The following is a 22,568-nucleotide window of genomic DNA, read 5'->3' on the forward strand; positions in this document are numbered from 1 at the left end:
CCCCGAAACAAACCCAACAGAATCACCGTCCTGTGCGAACGTATGAAGAGAAAACAGAGTGCGGGTGCAAAGTGCCATGAGAAAGGAAGCCAGGAGGCTCTTGGAACATGAAGAAAGTTTCCCTGAGCCAGCCGGAGGATAAGCCAGGCTTCTTGGAGCGTTCAGTTCTCGGTTTGCCTTAAAAGGGAAATAGAATTCACCTGGTGCAGAGAAATATGGGGAATCAGAAGGGTATCTCAGAAAGGCATTATTGACAAGCTCCCAATAGGCAGAGCCTGTGGAGGACGAATAGCTAGGATCCTTGGCAAAAACCCAGGCCAGGGGTAATGAGGGCTGGACTGAGGGCAGTGGAGTCCAGAAATATTTAGGAAGTAAAACTGGCAGAACTCAGAGGTTGGTTGCATGTAGACTGTGGAGGGAGAAATCCAGACCGGGCTTCTGGTGTGGGAAGCTGAGTGGAGGGTGGTGCCTGTGTCAGAAACAGAGCAAGCAGGAGAAGGGCAGGCTTGGGATGGGAGGCTAAGGAGCTTGGGTCTGGGGCAAGTTGGATCAGGCTGGCTTAAATGTCCAGAGGTGGGACAATCAGGAAGTAAGGCAAGGTGACCATGAAGATGGGGGCTGAAGTGGGTGGCTGGGCGGACAGAGCGCCCGAGCAGGCAGGGCTGCAGTCTGCTTCTGTCGGGACTCCAGAGGCATCCCTCGCCCTCTGCCATCCTGCACTGGCCCCAGCCGTGGCCGCTGCCGCAATGGAAAAGCATCATGACTCTTCCCTTACTTGCAGATGGTCCACGAAAACACTGGTCTTCTCGTCTCCCGCCCCTGCCCTCAGATGCACCCTCCTCCTCTCTGCCCCTGCAGACTGACCTCTCTAAAAGAATACATAAACCAGTTTACGTCCTTGCTTAATAATCTTCAATGGCTCACCACTGCCTTCACAATTCAAGCAAATCTCTACAGCATGGAAGTTCCATAACTTTCTGTTCATAGAATGTCTACATGGTTTTCAAACAACTAACAGAAGAAGGAACAAGTGTAATCAGCTATGGATATTCTAGAGCAGGTAGAGATGGTTTCAGAATCCCTCAGTATCTTCAGTCCCGCCATCATATTGGGTAACATTCCAGCCCCCGATATTGTCAGGCGCCAGCGTGCCCTAGAATTTCAGAAATGGGAAGGCTTTTAGATGCCAGAGAATTCCCTGCCTCGGGCAAGGCCTTCATGTTTTGGCCCCTGCGGCCACTCTCCCTCCCCTCCTTCCTCTTCACACACACTGCTATTCCTCAGGGAATGCATAGGAGCTGCAGATTCTGGTGCCATCCTTTCTCATATCAGACTGCCACACATACCGTTACCAGACTAATTACTACCCATTATTTAGGATTCATCTTGAAATTCACCTCCTTCAGATCCTTCCAGAAATCTTCTCTGATGTCTCAGGTCAATTAGGTGTCTTGCCTCTCCACTCCTACCCCTGGGCTTCCTTCCCTCCATCATATCACAGCCCACACCGTTGTCCTTGCTGTCTCCTCCTCTAGAGGGTGAGTTCCTTAAAGCCAGACGTTGCATCCTGTCCATCTTTATAGCACTACTCCATAGCACAGAGACCCCAGCATAGGGTAGTGTTGACTAAAAAAAAAAAAAAAAAAAAAGGCGCAACCTAAAAGTTGAGAATTATGTTTTATTTGGTGGACTTTCTGAGGACTCAAGCCCGGGAGGCCACTTCTCAGATGGCTCTGAGGACCTGCTCCCAAGAGGACAGGGAGGAGTCAGGATACACAGGGGTTTTGCAGCAAAAACCAGGTAGTTGGAAACATCACAGATTACTGTTAATTCAAGAAAACCAGACATCTCAAGTTCATGAATTTAGCACTTTTCTATGCATGGGAAGATGCAAGAGTCTGGGCTCATTGAAATCATTCCTCTGATAGGCCTTGAACTGTCTAGGGCCAGTATCCTGCTTTTCTCCATCCTGAATTCTACCAGGGTAGAGTTGGGGACGGCCACAGTGGCTGCTGGCTTGATGGCTGCAACATCCTTTGTTTCCTAATATGGCAGGAGACATTCTTCAGCCATAGTAGGCATCCGGAATAGATTAACTGATTTTTCTAAAAACTCATGATTAAGTTTGTTTCCCTGTCATGAGGTTCATCTAGATGCCAGACAACTGCTCAGCCCTCACCTCCTCCAAAGAGTCAGAAGACCTGCAGTAGCATCCGTTTCTAAGCATGAGGACTCATTAACACTCCAAGGGGGATGTCGCTGTAGGAAGTATTGTTTTCTACAGGGTGGCAGAAACACGATTATAAAACTGGAGCAAGTGGCCTTTGGGCAGTGGCGCCATTTAATTGCTTTATCTTGCTTTCTTCATTATTCTAAGACGCTGGGGTGGAAAATAAATATTAGACATTCACCAAAGAAAGTAGTTTCATAACTTTCCTGTTAGACAGTGTCTACATGATTTCTAAACTGCATGGAAAAGTAGGAAGTAAGTCCCTTGCTCACCTCTCTTAGAGTGGGTAGAGATGGTCTCAGAATCCTCCAGCATCTTCAGCCCTTTCATTCTGGTGGGCGACACCCTGGCCCCACACAGCTCAATACCCCGGAGAGTCCTTCCTGACATTTTAGAACCACAGAGGAAGCTTCTAGACCATGTAATCCTATAGCCTCATTACAACCATCAAAAGAACTAATTCCCAGGCACACTTATAAGTAAATGGGAACTCCAGCCAATTAAGTGCGCACCTAAAATGTCAAGAAACTGTGAAGTATTCCAAAGTCAAAGGATTTAAAAAGTATTCTTTTAAGGGTTTTGAGTATGAGGTCCCTCCCTCCAGGAGCTCAAAGTCTGGTGAGGAAACAGATAATTTCAACGGGAAATCATAAGCGAAGTACAGGAACTAGTGTAAGCCCTGGCAGGAAGGGGCGGTTAACAAAAGGTTGGCAGAAGCAGATTTCTTCTCATTTCTTCCATTTTATCAGTGAAAGAAGAAGCAAGATTACACGCCGAGAGTAAGGAGATGCTGGAAGTTTGAGAGAAGCGGAAAAGTGTGAAATATTGTCTAGATCTGAGGACCCACTTGAGATCTGTGATGATAAATCCAAAAAGGAACCTGATGTTTTTCTCCAGCCATGTTTAGCTTCTGAGATGCAACTGTAGAATGGGTGTGTTACCCAGTCCAAGTGGCACGACCCGGCTGACGGAGAAGACGGTAGACTAGTGTCTCCAATAAACTATCTTATCAGGGTTTGGATGCCAGTTTCTTTTATAGCACAGAGAGTGGGAGGAGATGAGGAAATAAAGTAAAAAGGCCATAAGATTTGCAAATGTCCCTGGAATGGCCAGCCTCCGGAAGGGGATGTGTTAATTTCCACAGCCATCTACACGTGGGCAGGGTCCGATTGTCTCCCTGGGAGCTGAAGAGGCACTTTAGTTTAACATTCAGGCAGAGGGGCAGGGTTCCCTGAGGCAGGCCATTATGTATGATTATAACAACAAAAGCAAGGAAAAGCAAAGGTTAAAGTCAAAGAAACAGATCAAACGTGGAGTGGAGTCCGATTTAGCTCTTCCCTGTCACACGTGGAAAGTTGGCTTTAACCAACAGGATTTGGGGTTTTTCAGGAAAGTGCAAGGAGAGGAACAAGAAGCAAGGGTGCATTCAAGAATAAATGGTGGGCTTCCCTGGTGGCGCAGTGGTTGAGAATCCACCTGCCGATGCAGGGGACACCGGTTCGTGCCCCGGTCCGGGAGGATCCCACGTACCGCGGAGCGGCTGTGCCCGTGAGCCGTGGCCACTGAGCCTGCGCGTCCGGAGCCTGTGCTCCGCAACGGGAGAGGCCGCAACAGTGAGAGCCCCGCGTACCGCAAAAAAAAAAAAAAAAAAAAGAATAAATGGTGATGAAATTTAAATTTGAAAATAAGGGAAACAGGGGTGATGGGTAGCGAAAATGTGGCTGGGCTCAAAATTAGGATCCCAAGGAGTCAAAGAATTGCTGGCGTAAAGGCACTAGAGGACGGGAAGGTTGACAGGGGTCAGAGTTTGCTATGCTTTAGGCTAAGACTTTGAGATTACAGTCATTACTCACCAGAAGGTCTCTGGTGTGCCCATGGGAGGGGGTGATGAGGTAGAGTGGAGGATGATTTTATCAGAGATGAGGCAGGTAAGCAACTGAGAGATCAAGAAGTTGGATGCCTCTTTCCACGAATGCCAAAGTCACCAAAAATGACTTTGGTGCAGGAGAGAAGAAATACAGTGAGCCAGGTATTCAAATCTTTGTCCCTTAGGACTGCTGTGTCACAGGCCTCTTTGGGGTCTACCCAACTTGAGGTGCCTGCAGGGCATCGGGACACACTGATGTCCAGTGGGTGGTGGCAGCTACAGGTCTGAGACAGAAAAGAGAGCACCAAGCTAGAGAGATACAGACTTAAGAGCTGGCAACGGGCAGATGGCTGTTGAAGCCATGGGAATGTGTGAGACCACCCAAGGGCGGGGGGGACACTGCGAGAAGAGAAGAGGACCCAGCACAGAACGCCCAGCAACGCCAACCTTAGGAGATGGCAGAGAGCAGGAAAGTCACTCACGAGACAGAAGGAGCATCCGGAGGAGATGGAGGAAAACTCGAAAGCCATGGGACCACGGAGGCTACCTGTGGTAAATGCCGCAGAGAGGTCAGCCGAGGTAAGGAAGGAGAGAGGCAACTTTCCATTGCATTTAGCCACAGTCCCTGGCGCCCTTGGAGAGAGCCATTGCGGTGGCTCCGTTCAGCAAGAGTCTGGGCTGCCGTGTGCGGGAGCAGAGGGGGAAGAGGTGCGGAAACTCCTCCCCCCCGCGCCACGTCCTATAGCTGCGGCACCTTGAACAACCTTCTCGGACTCTCTGAACCTCCATGTTTTTAAACCCGGAAATACGGGTATTAATCCCATTCATATGGGGTTGCGATTAAGTAAAATGAGGTAAAATAGTGTGCTTGGCAAAGAGTAGGTGTGCAATAAATCGTAATTACGGTAAACAGGACACGGATTATTGCTGTTGCTTGGCGATAAAGGATTGGAGACGTAAGATTGGAGCCAGAATGGCATGTGGGGTTCATAGATTTATCTTTGTTTCTTTAACTTGGAATATATTAAAAGGAGCATGTTGAGAGACGGAAAATATAGCTGTAGAAAGTGAAGAAAACTGTCCCTTGTTGAAATGAACCCACGACCTTGGCTGTATTAGCTCTGTTATGAGGAACAGAGCTTGCTAGCGAATTCTCAGATACGTCTGGGAAAAGCACCAGGGTTCTCAGAAAGTGTAGCTGTTCAGAAACCTCGGGAAATGCCATCCACAGCTTCAGCAGGCCTTATCATTCCAGCTAGAATATGCTTTCTGGAATGAAATGTTGTTGATTATACATAGCCAGGTTACGATTTTCTGATTTGTGCAACAATATCTCTCTGAGAGGAAGACATATTGTCACACATTGAATTCCTAATCCGACGCTTAATTTTGTCCACGGGACTGTAAATTTTGATGCATTACCTGTAGGGAAAACTTCGATTTCTAAAAAACGAATATTATAGAGCTTTCTATGACCCAGAGAGACTTGTGCAGCAGGCATGAGCCGCGTGGCATGGATTTTTGCCAGCTGCGTTCAGGTGCTGAATAGAGAAAACAGCAGATGCTGAATCTGACCAACTACCACCCTGGGTCCAGTGGCCCCTCACCATCAACAAACTCAATTGTTTAAGGTCTGAATTAGCACCAGAAATAAATGAGGAGACGATGATGCTGCTCTTTAGCAAATAAAGTATAGAAGAGTTCATTATTCATGTGTCACTGGGGTATTTTGGGTCTATCTAAAGGGTCCGTAGGAGAACCATCCAAGCTTCAGTCACCTCTCCAGGCCTGGGGGGAGAGGAAGGGTGGGGTCAGAAGACTACAAAGGCAACTTAAGATGGGGTGCCAGGAAACCAACTCGATCATAATTTTCAAACTTAACTCAGTTTACCTCCTCCAGGAAGTCCTCCCTGATATCCTTAGGTTTAGGGCGTGTGCTCTGTGTTTCCATGGTCTCCAGTGCTTAAACTCACAAATCTCTTATTTACTGAAGGTTCCAGACTGTCTCTACAGGAATGGGTTAATGCACTTCCATCTGGTGAGCAAAGGCCACTTGGAGCTGTAGTTCCCTATCCTTTTACAGAGGATTGAGAAAATACCAATCTTCGGTGGAGTCAACAATTGTAGGGAGGGGCCACTGGAAGATTAAGGAAAACCTTAGCAATTGGCAGACGCCTGCATATTCTGAGTATTCTGGAAGAGTTTGTTGAAATTATTTAATTGATGGAATGTTTTGTCTGTGGCCTGAATCACTTCTTGCCCCTTGGTTCTTTGAGCTCACGCTCAGCATGTATATTTCCCTCCTGGCTGTGGTCCTTTGCCCACTACTTTGAGACGCTCTGGAGGAAGAGAGAACAGGTTGACTTTGTATCGATCAGAAAAGGACTTAAAAAGAAGTATGAGATTCTAAACTGGTCTCCAAGAAAAAGTTAAGATTTTTGAGAAGAAAAACGAGGGGAGAGTAATGTAAATAGTAAACCAAGTCTGAGCATAACGGGGAGAGGGGGACCCAGGAGAGGTCTATGTGACTGCAGCACGAGGTAGCAGAGAGAACGGACGGGAACCTTGGACCATGATCTGAGGGGTCTTGAGTGCAGCTCCAAGAACATAAACATAATTTTAACTGGCAGTGAGAACCGCGGAAGGTTCTGGAGCAGAGGATCCTTAGAAAAACTGTTACTTACAAGACACAATTGCCCGAATTTGCATTAAAATGATAACTTTCTTAAGGATCCATTGTTTAAATACTAAGCACTTTTAGGAATAGTCGCTGTTTCTTAAAATTGAGGCATGTGGTTCTCTTTCCTAACTAGTATAAATAAGGTCATTTATTTGATGAATTTGTAATTTGTCATACATCACACTGCACCAGGCACTGTGAGGGTACAAAGATGTGTGCAATCAGATTCCTGCCTTCCAGAGCTTAATGCTTAGAGGAAAGATGAGGTGACTATAATATCAGAACACAAATATCAGACTCGTGGAGTCTGATATTTGTGGGGTCAGACTCGTGTGGTCGGAAGTAGCAGAAACCTACTCACATTAGCTAGAGCTGGTTACAGACATAAGCCCTGAAATAGTTCATGGTAAGGATACAGATGTGACTCAGGGACCCGGGAAAGGGCAGAGAAGCTGGGCCTCCCCAAGGGCTGGCAGGAGAGACTGGAGGCAGCTCCCCCCTGCCCACACCCCCCGACCCTGGCCTCCTCGTTCCTCTCTCGTGGCCAAATCTCTGCAGCACAGGTCACATGGCTGCCACTGCATGCCTGGGTTCCAGCCACACTCCAAAACACTGCTTGAAATCAATGGCTTTCAGGCCCAAAGAAGGATTCCCAAGACAGAGAGCCCAGCTGGCCTGACTTGGGTCAGGTGTCTGGCCTGGTCCAGTCGGCTGTGGGGTGGAGACAGGTCACGTGGTGTAACCAGGACCCCTCCCCTGTGGCAGTGGGATGGCAGTCTGTCCAAAGAGGAAGCAATTGTGAGGTGGACAGACACCCCCCCCAAACACACCTCCCTTGTCTGTGTGCTCTCAGGAGCTCAGAGGGCAAGTGGTCTGGGGATTCAGAGGAGGATAAAATCACTCCCAGCTGAGCGGTCCTTGGAACCTTCCTGCCCTCAAGGATCAAGGACCTCTAGGAGGGGTAGAACCCATTGGAAAGATAGACTGGAGAGGAGGGAGCTTATACCACATCCAACGTGTGCAGCTTTACCTCTTCATGAACGACTGAAATATTGTTCTGCTCACATGAAGTCTGCTAATTTCTGCAAATAAAGTAAAATTAAAAGAGGTGGAGATTTACATATACAAAGTACCTTATATAAAGTAGAGAACTAATAAGGACCTACTTTATAGCCCAGAGAAGTTTACTCAATACTCTGTAACGGCCTATATGGGAAAAGAATCAAAAAGAGTGGAGATATAGAGATATATACATATACGTATAACTGATTCACTTTGCTGTACACCCAAAACTAACACAATCTTGTAAATCAACTACACTCCATTCAGAATTTAAAAACAAAAGAGGTGGAAACCAGAAAATGACTTCATCATTTATAGACTCGACACCAGGTTCTTTGCATCCTTGCCCTGGGAGGAAGGATAAACGTCTCAAGGACAAGTCAGTCTAGCAGGGTTCGTGGCACAAGATGACCAGCTGCGGCACGGTCCTTGGAGATGACCATGTGTGTGCCCGAGCCGCTGGTAAGGGGGTATGTTACCAGTCAATTTAAAGGTTAAGAGGACACTTCCAGCAGCTGTGTGCAGAATGGATGAGAGAGAGCAAGGGGAACACTGGGAAACCAGTTACGAGGCTGCTGCGGTGTCCCAGGTGAGAGAAGATGGTGTTAGATCAGGAAGGAGACCCTGGAGATGGAGAAATGTGGATGGATTAGAGACACAGCTAGTGGGACAGTGCTGTGTGCTGGTCGGCTGTAGGGGCTGAAGGGAAGGGAGGAATCAGAGGTGGCTCCTAGGTTTCCGGGAAGGCAGGAAGGTGTTGTGTTCAGGAGGGAACAATTAGGAGTTCCAATTTGGAAGGGTTAGGTTTGTTATGTCTTTGAACTTTCTAGGTACAGTCACGTTTGTGCAAAACTGGAGTGCAGAGAAGAGTTCTGGGCTGAATTATGCATTTGAGGGCAGGGAGAAGCCTCTCAAGTGAGCTTACATGAAGTGGATTTGTTACGAGGATTCAGACGATTCTCACCAAACCTGAGGGAAGGCCTCCCAGGAGGCTGCAGCCAGCGAGCCCTGCAGACAGATGCCAGGAACCGGCAGTGTTTCTGCCTTTGTACCGTGATGGGCTCCTATGGCCTTGTTAAGTCTGGGACTCCTGTCTATCTTTCTGTCCCTCTTTCTCTATGTCTGCTGTGTGTGTCTCTGCATTTTTCTCCACGTCTCTCTCTATTTGTCTCTGTGTGTCTGTTCCTCACTCTGAATGTGTGGCTCTGTGTGTGGGTGTGGGCCTCTCCCTGTGTCTTGCATCTCCGGGATTATTTCTCTCCTTTTCTCTCTTCATGTGCTTCTGTCTCTGCCCATCTGTCTGTCTCTGTCTATGTCCATCTGTCTCTCCCTCTCCCTGTCTCTTAAACTGCTTCTTTTGACTTACTTGTTTCCTTCTCTCTCTGCTTCTGTGTGCAAATGACCAAACATGGCTTCCCCATGCAACGTTTACAGCACTTTCTGATTCCTTGCCTAAGGGAGACTGACCACCAACTCTGAATTCCAATTCCAAATTCCTGGGGAAGAGAATCCGATTGGCCCAGTTCGTCTCAAGTGTTAATTTCTGGTTCAATTCATCTGTGGCCAGGAAGGCTTGAAGCTGTAGCAGGGAAGCATCAGGTGCTATAAAAATGCATGCTACTGATAAACAGATCACAAAGGTCCTGGCCAATGGAAAAGAGAACGAGGAAGAAAGACTCTGAAAAAAAAGGTAAAACGCTCACTACTCAGAAATATTATAAACATCTAACTAGAAACACTAGCAGAATCAAACAGCATAGGAGAGCTGGCCAGAATTGCTGTGTTAAAGGGCAACCTTCAAAATCGGTATCATTTCTTTACACCAGTGATAACCAATTAGCAAATCTGATTTTTTAAAAGACACAGGGGCTTCCCTGGTGGCGCAGTGGTTGAGAATCCGCCTGCCGATGCAGGGGACACGGGTTCGTGCCCCAGTCCGGGAAGATCCCACATGCCGCCGAGCGGCTGGGTCCGTGAGCCATGGCCGCTGAGCCTGCGCGTCCGGAGCCTGTGCTCCGCAACGGGAGAGGCCACAACAGTGAGAGGCCCGTGTATCACAAAAATAAAATAAAATAAAATAAAAGACACAGTTCACAATAGCCAAAAAGTATAGAAAAGATGTAAGAATGAACAAGTCCTATAGGGAGTAAAATTTTAAATTCGAATAAATAAAAATACACATATATATGATCCAAATAAGTGGAGATCCATTCCAAGGTCATGGATGGGACAACTTAATATTATAAGAATATCAATTCTCCCCAAATTAGTCTATAAATTCAAGGCAGTTACAATCAATTTTCTAAATGGAGTTTTGAAGGAATGTTATAAATGGACCCTATACATTTACACGGAAACAGAAGACCTGACAGAATGCCCTCTGGGGCATCTGGACCTTCGCAAGCAGTGGCTGCTGTCTGCTGGGGTTTGGGAAGAGGGTTGAAAACCTTTTGGAGCAGCAGGTGCACTGCAGCAGTCTCTGCAAACTGAAGCAGGGCAACAGGGCAGAGAGAGGTGTCCTGAGGCCCAGAGACAGGATGGGGGGTAGGAATGGAGGCCAACTTGAATGGGCCACAGCAGAGAGAGCTTCCAGGGCTCAGAAAGCTGGCAGTTGAGTGGTAAAGTGTGGAAAGATATCCAGAGCCTTGGGTCCCCAGATCTCTATCCCTCCTAAGGGGAAGTCTTGATTCCACCCTCAAAATACTTAAAGCCAGAGGAAATTTGAATAAAATTAAAGGTGCAAGAAAGCCCCAGACTCAGCTCTCCTAAAGGTTAGATTGACTCAGCGCCGCACTAGCAGCCTGAGAGAAGGACCACGCCTTTTTCTGGAGGATAGAATGACTTACCTCAGTCTCTACTGCTTTTTTTCACACCATGGCTGCCATGCAATTGTTAAAATTATGAGACATAAGAACAATCAAGATAATGTAATGCATGGTCAAGAGAGGAAACAGCCAGACTCATTTATTTTTTTTAAAAAAAGTAGAAAACAAACAAACAAGAAAATAAGCTCTCAACAAGCTAGGAATTGAAGATGTAGTAGTTTCCTACTGCTGCTGTAACAAATGACCGTAAACATAGTGGCTTAAAAACACAAATTTAATACCTTACAGTTCTGGAAGTCAGAAATGCAAAATGGGGTCTCACTGGACTAAAATCCCAGTGTTCACAGGCTGCATTCCTTTCTGGAAGCTCTGAAGGGTAATTTGTTTACTTATATTTTCCAGCTTTCAGAGGGCACCCACATTCTATATCTCAAAGCTAGAAATGTTAGATTGCTCGGATTATTTTTCTGCAGTTACATCCCCTGATGACTCTCTTCTTCGGCCTCCTCTTCCTTTCCTAAGGACCCTTGTGATTACATTCGGTCCATCCACATGATCCATAATTATCTGCTATCTTAAGGTCAGATGACTGGCAACTCTAATTCCATCAAGAACATGAATTCCCCCTTGCCACGTACCTGAACATATTTGAAGGTTTCTGGAATTAGGATGTGGATTTCTTTAAGGGATCATTTTTCTGCCTACCACAGAAGGGAACTTTCTTGATCAAATGTAAGGCATCTGTGAAAAACATGCAGTTAACAATCATATTTGATGGTGAAACATTGAACCATTTTTCTGAAGATTGGGAATAGTTCAAAGACTTCTCCTCTCACCAATTCTGTACCACATTGTACTGAAAATCTTACCTACTTCAATAAGGCAAAGAAAAAAGACATAACAATTGGAAAGAAAGAAGGAAATGTGTCCTTATCTTAAAGTGACAGAATTTTATATAGAGAAAGCTATGGGATCTCTGAAATTTAGAAAGTGACTTTAGCCAAGGTTACAAGATATGGGATCAATATTCAAAAATTAATTGTATATATAGATATGAACAGTTGGAAAATGAAATTTTTAATTTTATTTAGGCTTTATTGGAGTATAATTGCTTTACAATGGTGTGTTAGTTTCTGCTGTATAACAAAGTGAATCAGCCATATGCATACATATATCCCCAATCCCCTCCCTCTTGAGCCTCCCTCCTACCCTCCCTATCCCACTCCTCTAGGTCATCACCAAGCACTGAGCTGATCTCCCTGTGCTATGCGGCTGCTTCCCACTAGCTATCTGTTTTACATTTGGTAGTGTATATACGTCAGTGCTACTCTCTGAAATCGTCCCAGCTTCCCCTTCCATAACCCCTCCCCATGTCCTCAAGTCCATTCTCTACCTCTATGTCTTGATACCCCAAGCTGAGCTCCCTGTGCTATGCAGCTGCTTCCCACTAGCTATCTTTTTTACGTTTGGTAGTGTATATATGTCCATGCCACTCTCTCACTTCGTCCCAGCTTACCCTTCCCCCTCCCCATATCCTCAAGTCCATTCTCTACGTCTGTGTCGTTATTCCTGTCCTGCCCCTAGGTTCATCAGAACCTTTTTTTTTTTTTAAATTCCATATATATGTGTTAGCATACAGTATTTGTTTTTCTCTTTCTGACATACTTCACTCTGTATGAGAGACTCTAGGTCCATCCACCTCACTACAAATAACTCAATTTCATTTCTTTTTATGGCTGAGTAATATTCCATTGTATATATGTGCCACATCTTCTTTATCCATTCATCCAATGATGGACACTTAGGTTGCTTCCATGTCCTGGCTATTGTAAACAGTGCTAAAATGAACATTGAGGTACACGTCTCTTTTTGAATTATGGTTTTCTCAGGGTATATGCCCAGTAGTGGGATTGCTGGGTCATATGGTAGTTCTATTTTTAGTTTTTTAAGGGACCTCCATACTGTTCTCCATAGTGGCTGTATCCATCTACATTCCCACCAACAGTGCAAGAGAGTTCCGTTTTCTCCACACCCTCTCCAGCATTTAGTGTTTCTAGATTTTTTGATGATGGCCATTCTGACCAGTGCGAGGTGATACCTCATTGTGGTTTTGATTTGCATTTCTCTAATGATTAGTGATGTTGAGCATTCTTTCATGTGTTTGTTGGCAATCAGTATATCTTCTTTGGAGAAATGTCTATTTAGGTCTTCCACCAATTTGGGATTGGGTTGGTTTTTCTTTTGTTATTGAGCTGCATGAGCTGCAGCTCATATATATTTTGGAGATTAATCCTTTGTCAGTTGCTTCGCTCGCAAATATTTTCTCCCATCCTGAGGGTTGTCTCTTCATCTTGTTTATGGTTTCCCTTGCTGTGCAAAACCTTTAAAGTTTCATTAGGTCTCATTTGTTTATTTTTGTTTTTATTTCCATTTTTCTAGGAGGTGGGTCAAAAGGATCTTGCTGTGATTTATGTCATAGAGTGTTCTGCTTATGTTTTCTTCTAAGAGTTTTATAGTGTCTGGTCTTACATTTAGGCCTTTAATCCATTTTGAGTTTATTTTTGTGTATGATGTTTGGAAGTGTTCTAATTTCATTCTTTTACATGTAGCTGTCCAGTGGAAAATGAAATTTTAAAAGGTATCTATAAAATAGCATCAACAAGTAAATGAAATACCTAGGATAAATCTAGCAAAAGATAGGCAAGACCTGTATATTGAATGCTATACAACATTCCTGGGACTAATTAAAGACAATGCAAATAATTGAAAAGATACACCATATTCATGGATTAGATTATTCAAGATTGATAAATTGTCCATTCTCTCAAAATTGACCTATAGATTTAATGCATCCCAATCAAAATCTCAAAAGAATTTGTTTTAAAAAATTGAGAAAGTGATTCTAAAAATATACATGGAAGTATAAAGGATTTAGAATAGCCAAAACAATTTTAAATATTAAGAACAAAATTGGAGAATTTACACTACTTATTAAACAGCTAAAGTGATCAAGACAGTCTGTTATTGGCATAAAACACGTAGGTAGATCAATGGAACAGAACAGTAAATCCAGAAATGCACCTACACATGTATTGATTTTTGACCAAGGCACCAGAGTAGTTCGATGGTGAAAGAAGTCTTTTTAACAGGATGTGCTATAAGAACTTGATATCTTTGTGAGGGGAAAAAAATTGAACTTGATATCTATCTCAATCCATACACACAAAAAATAATTTAAGAGACATTTTAGACCTAAATGTAAAAGCTAGAAACATAAGTTTTCTTGAATAAAATAAAACATATAATAATATATTTGTGACTATGAATGGGTAAAGATTTTTAAATTAGAACTCAAAAGGAACTAACCATAAAAATAGCAACAACGGGACTTCCCTGGCAGTCCAGTGGTTAAGACTTCGTGCTTCCAATGCAGGGGGGGCAGGTTCTATCCCTGGTCAGGGAACTAAGATTCCACATGCCGTGCAATGCAGCCAAAAAAAAAAGTAGGAACAACAAAGGTCAAGGTGGCCCTTTACTAGGAAGCAGGTGTGTGGGTCAGAGAGAGAAAAATCCCAGAACCTGATGGGGCTGAACAAAGTGGGGGCAGGAGGAGGAACCAGCATTGAGATTTTAGGATTTTAGCCTCTCTGATCTTTCTGCTTCCAAAAAAGATGAAAACCAAACTGACCAACCAGTTCTGCGACCCTTAGATCAATGCCTGAACTTGCTCTCATGAACCTCAGGGGAGACAGATTTCACAACTGCCCTACAAAATCCCTTTCCCAAGTCTAATGACCATCAAAATAAGAAATTCATGCATTATTACAGGCATTAATTTTTCTTGCTGCAATTTAATCCCATTTCCTCCAAGAAATGTACTGTGTAATTGAGAAATAAACTAGGGGGTAAACTGCTATGGAAATCTAACATCTTTTATACAATTCAAGAGATTTTCCCCTGGATTGCAATTATGTGTCTCTTCTAATCCTAGCTACCTCTCAGAAGCTAGCTCTTAGGGCCGAGCTTGGCAATCAACTTCCATAAAGATGCCACTTAGTGTATGTCTTTCCTAAGGGACACTATCGACAGAACCATTAAGAGGAGATATTCCTTGATGGGAGGAAAGAAAACTATTTTCTCGAACAATTCATTGCCCCTCTGCTAAAAGCACATTCACTATTCATTTTCACCATACTCAGTGATGTCCTTAGGAGCCCTGGAAGAACACTGGTCTGGCTACAAAACCCATTCTGGTCTTCAAAAAGAAAGCAGGCTCTTCTCCCTCAGCACCACCTGAAATTCCATCTTCATGGGTTCATTCCTTTTCAGTTAAACATTGCCCTCTTCAGGTTCTGCATTTAAAATGTCAACAGCTGAAGTGAGAGAGACAAGTCCTTAATGTCTCAGTGTAATGGGCATGTGTGGCTTCTGCTGCATCCTTCAGCCATCCTTCTTCTGATAGCTGCATCCATCTCATACATACATCTCAATTTTCTTGCAGTAACCATCATCAGTTGTATCAGTTAGTTTTTGCTGTAATAACGCTGCATAACAAACAATTACAAAATTTTAGTGTTAAGCATTCATTGGTCATAGTCTGGAATAGTGTTATGTTTATCTCATCTGGGCTTGCTCACATTTCTAGGGACCACCTGGATGTTTGCTATTTCAGGACAATTGGAGTGATTTGACTCTGTTCCATGTGTGTCTTATATGCTGGATATGTTCTTCTGTTGATCACAGAGGTTCAGGAGAGCATGCAAAACATTCAAGGTCTCTAGAGGTCTTGGCTCCGAAGTGATACATTCTTACCAGCTATTGAATAAATACAAACTTAAACAAATACAAGGTACTTTTTCCACTTATCAAATTGGAAAGATGAAACAAATGTTGAGGCACAGGTTTGGTGAAATGGAATTGAATGTTATCATACTTGGTAGAGAAAGCATCAATTGGTAAATTTCCCCATATGGTGACTTGGCAAATGTTCTGTCCCTTTGATCTGGACGCAACACTTCTTGGGGTTTATCCTAAGCAAACAGAGAAATGTGCAAAGATCGGTGTACATCTAGCACAATAGGTAAAATTTGGAAAAGTTAAATGTCCAACATTAGGAGATGGATGAAACAAAGTATAGTACTTATATGCAATGGAATACCACATACTATATATTATATATGGCATTATAAATGTCAAGAGATATTTACTCCACAGTTGGGTAAGTATCACATGTTGAATGATTCTACTTTTGTTAAGAAAACACCCATATATGTAGATACATAGTCATTGAAAAAAAAGTTTAAAGGAAGTACCAAAATGTTCATTGCAATGATCTATCTCTGGGTGGAGAATTATGAGATATTTTATTTATTTTTGCTTGTCTATATCTTCTCATTTTTCTACAGCAGGCCTGTATTATTCACTTAATTTAAATCTTATTAAAATGTGTCCGGTTGCTCATTCTGCTGAGCGTTGCAAGCTCTCTAGCTTGCAACTTTTTCGGGAGTGTTTTGTCCACAGTGGACTCCAAACTCCCCTGTCCCCTTGACCCGGCCCTGATCACCAAGGCTGGTGTCATAACCATAACCCTCTCCAGTTTCATTATTGCAGTAGGTTTATAACCCTGTAACCATCTAATTCTGCGGTAGCAACTCCAGTGCCAGTGGCCCCTGGCTCCCTAGCACCACCTGGAGTGTGGAGCCTGGTGACTACGCTTACGCCAGGGCTATGGTTCTATTCTGGCTGCAGGAAACTAACCGGGCTCCTTTCTTCAAGAAGCAAAGTGAGGAGTGCCTTCCCAGCCCCAGAGCTGCCACTGACTATACCTTGGGAACAGGAGCCCTGTACAGAATGCACCAAGGAGCTCATTACTCAAATATGCCCAGTGGCAAACTATTTGCAAAGCAAGCAAGCTGTTTGTAGAATGAATAATCACTCTAGCTAGCATTTGAGTTTCAGTCACAAGGAATGTTAACAGCACATTGTTAACATTATTCATGTTAATATTGTTTTTTTAATCCTTCATCTTCAGAATGAAACGTTCCTTCATCTGTCCCTGATCCAAAACTTATATATACTTGAAAAAATGTATCTGGTTAGCAACTAATGTTTTTCAATTTGTATTCCAATGTCTATATTAGCTTTGATTTAGCTTCAAGGCTTGGCTGACCTTCCAAGACTGTGGGGTGACAGATTCTTTCAGAAACACAACTAGGATGAGCTGAGAGCAAAGATCAAATTTGAGGCTCATATGCTCTTCACTGAGATGTCCCGGGAGGTGACTGGACCTCTTTCTACCCTCCCCCCTCCATTTCTGTATGTTTTAATCCATTTGACTGCCATTGCAAAAATATCACAGACAGGGTAGCTCAAACAATGCACATCGGGCTTCACTGGTGGCGCAGTGGTTGAGAATCCGCCTGCCGGTGCAGGGGACACGGGTTCGTGCCCCGGTCCGGAAAGATCCCACATGCCGTGGAGCGGCTGGGCCCGTGAGCCATGGCCGCTGGGCCTGCGCATCCGGAGCCTGTGCTCCGCAACGGGAGAGGCCACAACAGTGAGAGGCCCGCGTACCGCAAAAAAAAAAAAAAAAACAACGCATATTTGTTTCTCATTATTCTCAAGGCTGAGAAGTCCAAGGCCCAAGATCTAAGATCAAAGGCAAGGAAGGAGAGAGGAAACCTCAGGGTCTATTTCGTAAGGGCATCAATCACTTTCATGAAGTCTCTGCCCTCATGACCTAATCACCTCCCAAAGGCTCCATCTCCACATATGATTACATTGGGAATTAGGTTTCAATATGTGAATATGGAGGGGACACAAACATTTAGTCTAAAGCATTGCACCTCTGTGCATGGGATTCAAAGGCCATAGAGCCCCTGACTAATTTTTGTTTTCTGCATCCATCAATTTGTGACAGCTCTGTATTAATATCTCCCACTAGGACTGGGGACACTCTATTTCTCCTTGTAATCCTGCCTATTTTTAGGCCTTGTTATTAGGAGTGTTAAGGTCATAATTATTATATCTTGATGAATTACACCATTTGTCATGTAGTATCTTAATGCTTTCACCTTAAAATCTATTTTGTCTAACAGAACATCTCTTATTTGGGGGTTAGTATTTGCATGATATGCTATTTCCATCCCTTATTTTTAACCTTTCTGTATTAATTTTATTTATGACTCTTAGAAGCAGCAGATAAATGGATTTTAAAACATTGTTTTGATTTTTAGTCAACATGATAGTCCCTGCATTTTAATAGGTTAGTTGAATATGTTTACGTCTGGATTACTAAGTTTTCAAATTGTTTACCATGGTTTTCCTGTCAATGCGTTCCCTTTTCCAAACTTCTCTTTTTCCACTGACTTGATTGTTTTACTTCTCTTAACCCCCTGCCCTTTGTTGGCTCGATGGTTACAATATCTGTTTCTATTATTTTAAAGGTTGCCCGAAAAAAATTAACTCATATCTTTAATTTTATATATTTTTTAACAAAGTCTAAAGTTCGGGGTTTTTGTACACTGCTTCCTTCCTCTAAACCAGATGAAATCATCTTCATTGTTGATACTGCTTAGAATTTCACTTCTACTTCTACCAGAGAGGAAGAAAACTGGCCGTAGAGGGTAAGTCCCTGACAGTAGACATACTAATAATACTCAGTCACATTTCTTTATTTTACACAATTAAAATCACTTTATTGTATCTTTTATGATTTTTTAGAATATATGTTTATTGTGCACTAATTTCAAACAATACAGAAAAGTAGAAGGGGAAAGTAAAAGTTACCCAAAATACCTCTACCTTGCAAGGACTACATTTGGGTAACCATTCACTCATGTATCTCTACGTGCATATATACCTTTTCATAAATGGATTTATATATTCATTTTTTAAATCAAGTGACTGGTTTCATTGAACTCTTTGAGTTTTGCTTACCTCTCTTTCTCTAATACACACATATTATGTAGCCAATATATTAACAGGTTACCTAAATAGCCCATCCTAGCTTTTTCCTTGTTCATTTAATCACAGATTAAAAAGGTGAAAGAAAGAAAGAAAGAGAGAAAGAAAGAAAGAAAGAAAGAAAGAAAGAAAGAAAGAAAGAAAGAAAGAAAGAAAGAAAGAAAGAAAGAAAGAGAAAAGGAGAGAGGGAGGGAGGGAGGAGAGGAGAAAGAAAGAGACAGAAGATGGGCAAGCAGATAAATATATAAAACTTCAGTCATTGTTTATTTTATAAAACTAGGATTATATTACTTACACTTCTCTGAAGTTTGCTTTTCCCACCTTATAATTCATCATGTAAATCCTCTGCAGTCAGCTCCAATAGACTTAACTTATTCTTTGTAGGCTTTCATTATGGAAATTTTCATGCATGCACAAAAGAAATGGGAAAAGTATAATGAACTCTCACCTATCTATCACCCAGCTTCAACAATTAGCAATATTTACATTTTGCCAATCTTGTTTCATTAATCCTTCCTGTGGTAGGCAGAATAATGGCCCCCCAAAGATGTTCACATTCTGTCCTCTGAGAATATCTTACCTTACAAGGCAAAAGGAATTTTGCAGGTGTGATTAAGTACACTGAGATGAGGAAATTTTCCGGAATTATCTAGGTGGGCCTAACCTAATCCTGTGAATCCTTAACATTGAGAATCTTTCTTGACTGTAGTTAGAGAAGGAGATGTAACCAGGGAAGAATGACCAGAGAAGTGCAACCTTGCTGGCTTTAAGATAGAGGCAGAGGGCCTCGAACCAGGGCCTCTAGTACGCAAGGAAACAGATTCTCCCCTAGAGCCTCCAGAAAGAAACAGTCCTGCCAGCACCTGGACTTTAGCCTCGTGAGAACTACGTCAGACTGTTAATCAACAGAAGTGCAAGATAATAAGTGTGTGGGGATTTTTTTGCCTACTAGGTCTGTGACAATTTGTATGGCAACAATAAAAACCTAATACACCTCCCTTTCCTCTTCCTCTCTTCCTCCCTCGCTCCCTCCTTCCCTCTTTCCTTCCATTCTTCCTTTCTTTCTAGTGAGGGTTGCAGTATTTTTTAGCAAATTTCAAATATCATCATATTTTAAAATATATAGTATAGTATATAGTATAGTATATACTATATATATAGTATACTATATATACTATAGTGTATATATAGTATACTATATATACTATATATATAGTATATAGTATAGTATATTTTAAAATATATTTTAAAATAAATAGTTTACCATATATTTTTAACAGATGAAGATTTAACAAAAAAATCACAATACCTAATCCATCTTACAAAACAAACAAGTGTTGAGTATTATCCAATAATAATCTATGTTCAGATTTTCCTTTTTGTCTTTAAAAAAAAGTCTTCCTTTATACTTGGTTTGTTTAATCAGGTTCTAAAGAAGGTCCTTAAGTTACATTTCATTGATATTTCTCTTAAGTCACTTTTAATTGATAATATTTTCCTCTTCTTCCCTTTTAAATGGGCCATTTTTTGAGTAAAGAACTGACTTGCATCACTCCCACTGGCATTTCCATTAGTTAAAGCAAGTCATGTATGTGGCCAAGCCTTGTGCTAATGGAGTGGAGAAGTATAATGCTCTTACGAGGAAGGGAAGCAAATAATGGAGAATAATACAAACTACCACTGTCACTCTCTGATGTGACAAAGAGAGCAGCAACCTTGGTGGGCCAGTTCTGGGGTGTCCTGAGAGTTGTTTCTGGAAACTCAACCTAGACCCTGCTCCTCCAGCCCCCCCAAGGATTGTGTACCTACCTCATCTCCCACATAACTCACTTTCTCCTCAAATTAACTGTAGTTGAACTCTGCAGCCACATTACAGATGCATCACGGTTTATTCATTCCACATTGATAAATAATCATTTTGTTTCCAGGTTTTTTAGAAAAAAAATTGCAACTAAATATAATGCTGTAACAAAATCCTTTAAAATATTTACTCGAATGCTGTATCTTTACTCCTATGGGATAGCTTTTTAAGTGTGGGATTATAGAGCCAGAGATATAGATATTTTTCATTATAATAGCTATTTCCATATTTATTTATAAAAAAGCTAAAATAATTATTCCAACTTTCTTCCTATATATTTACCAGGGGTATGTAATTTGACTTCGTAATATTTTGCCTTATGATAGGTGACACATATTATTTCTTAGGTCCTTTAATTTGCATGTCTCTGACCACTAGTGAAGCTAGGCATTTTTCTTTTTTTACATATTTATTGAGGTATAAATTACATACCATAAAATTTACCTATTAGAAAGGTACAATTGAATGATTTTTAGTAAATTTATAGAGTTGTACAACAAACACCATAATCTAATTTTAAAACTTTTTCCTCTCTCCAAAAACTTTCCTCATGCCTGTTTGCAATTAATTTCTGCTCTTACCTACCCCAGCTGCAGGCAACCACTGATCTGCTGTTGCTTTAGGTTTTGCCTTTGATGGCATTTTGTATAAATGGAATCATATAATGTATAGCATTTTGTGTCTGGCTTCTTTCACTTAACATGTACTCAAGGTTCACCTATGTTGTGGTATCCATAAACAGTATTTTCCTTTTTATTGCTAAATACTATTCCCTTGTTTGGATATACCACATACTATTTATCCATTCACCAGTTGATATACACTTGGATTGTTTCTACTTTGGGCTATTGTAAAAATGCTGCTATGAAAATATAAGTCTTTGTGTGGACATATATTTGCATTTCTCTTGGTTAGATATCTAAGTGGAATTGCACATGTGATAAATTTATGGTTAACTTTTTAAAAAATGCCAAACTTTTCCAAAGTGGCTGTACCCATTTATTTTTCCACCAGCAATGCTTGAGGGTCTGTCTCCCCACAACATTTTTTTTTTTTTTTTTTTTTTTTTGCGCGGTACGTGGGCCTCTCACTGCCGTGGCCTCTCCCATTGCGGAGCGCAGGCTCTGGACGCACAGGCTCAGCGGCCATGGCTCACGGGCCCAGCCGCTCTGCGGCATGTGGGATCTTCCCGGACCGGGGCACGAACCCGTGTCCCCTGCATCGGCAGGCGGATTCTCAACCACTGCGCCACCAGGGAAGCCCTCTCCACAACTTTTGATTTAGAGTCTTTCTGGCGGGTGGGTAATGATATCCCATCGTGGTTTTAAATTGCACTTTCATAATGATTAATGATGTTGAGCGCCTTTTCACATGCTCATTAGCCATTCATATATTTCCTTTGGTGAAATGTCTACTCAAATCTTTTGCCTGTTTTTAAGTTGGGTTGCTTATCTTCTTATTATTGAGTTATAAGACTTCTTCACATATTTTAATATAAATCATTTATATATATATATACACATACACACACACACACACATATATAATTTACAAATATTTCTCCCAGCTGTGATTAAGCTGCTGGTGTTCATGCCCCATCCACCCTGGTAGAACCACTTGGGCAACCAAATTTAGATGGAGGGAAATAATGAGGAATAGGAACAGTCCCAGACAAGATGCCAGTCCCCCCTGTTCATACCTGAAGCTCAGCAGGTTTTCCATGAATAAACACTTCTCAATATGTTGTTTGCCGCTGGTCAATTTCAAGACTTCTAAAATGGTTGTTCGGACAGTTTTTCCCAATGTTTTAATTGTTTTTTGAGGAGAGGATTCACCAATCCCTTCACTCCAACCTGGAAGTTGCTACGCAACACTTTAATTTTTTTCATTTTCAAAATAGAATTTATTTCTGTAATAAAGAATTAAAATATAGCTGTGAAAGTAGAAAATAATATAGAAAAATATTTAAAATGTGCAACAGTAATTTTGAGTAAAGATAGTTAAGCACTAGAGGTTATGCTCAACGTCTACTTGAAAGACCAATCATATATATTATTACCTACACCAGAAAAAACATA

Source organism: Kogia breviceps, chromosome 5 (assembly GCF_026419965.1).
Source record: "Kogia breviceps isolate mKogBre1 chromosome 5, mKogBre1 haplotype 1, whole genome shotgun sequence".
Lineage (NCBI taxonomy): Eukaryota > Metazoa > Chordata > Mammalia > Artiodactyla > Physeteridae > Kogia > Kogia breviceps.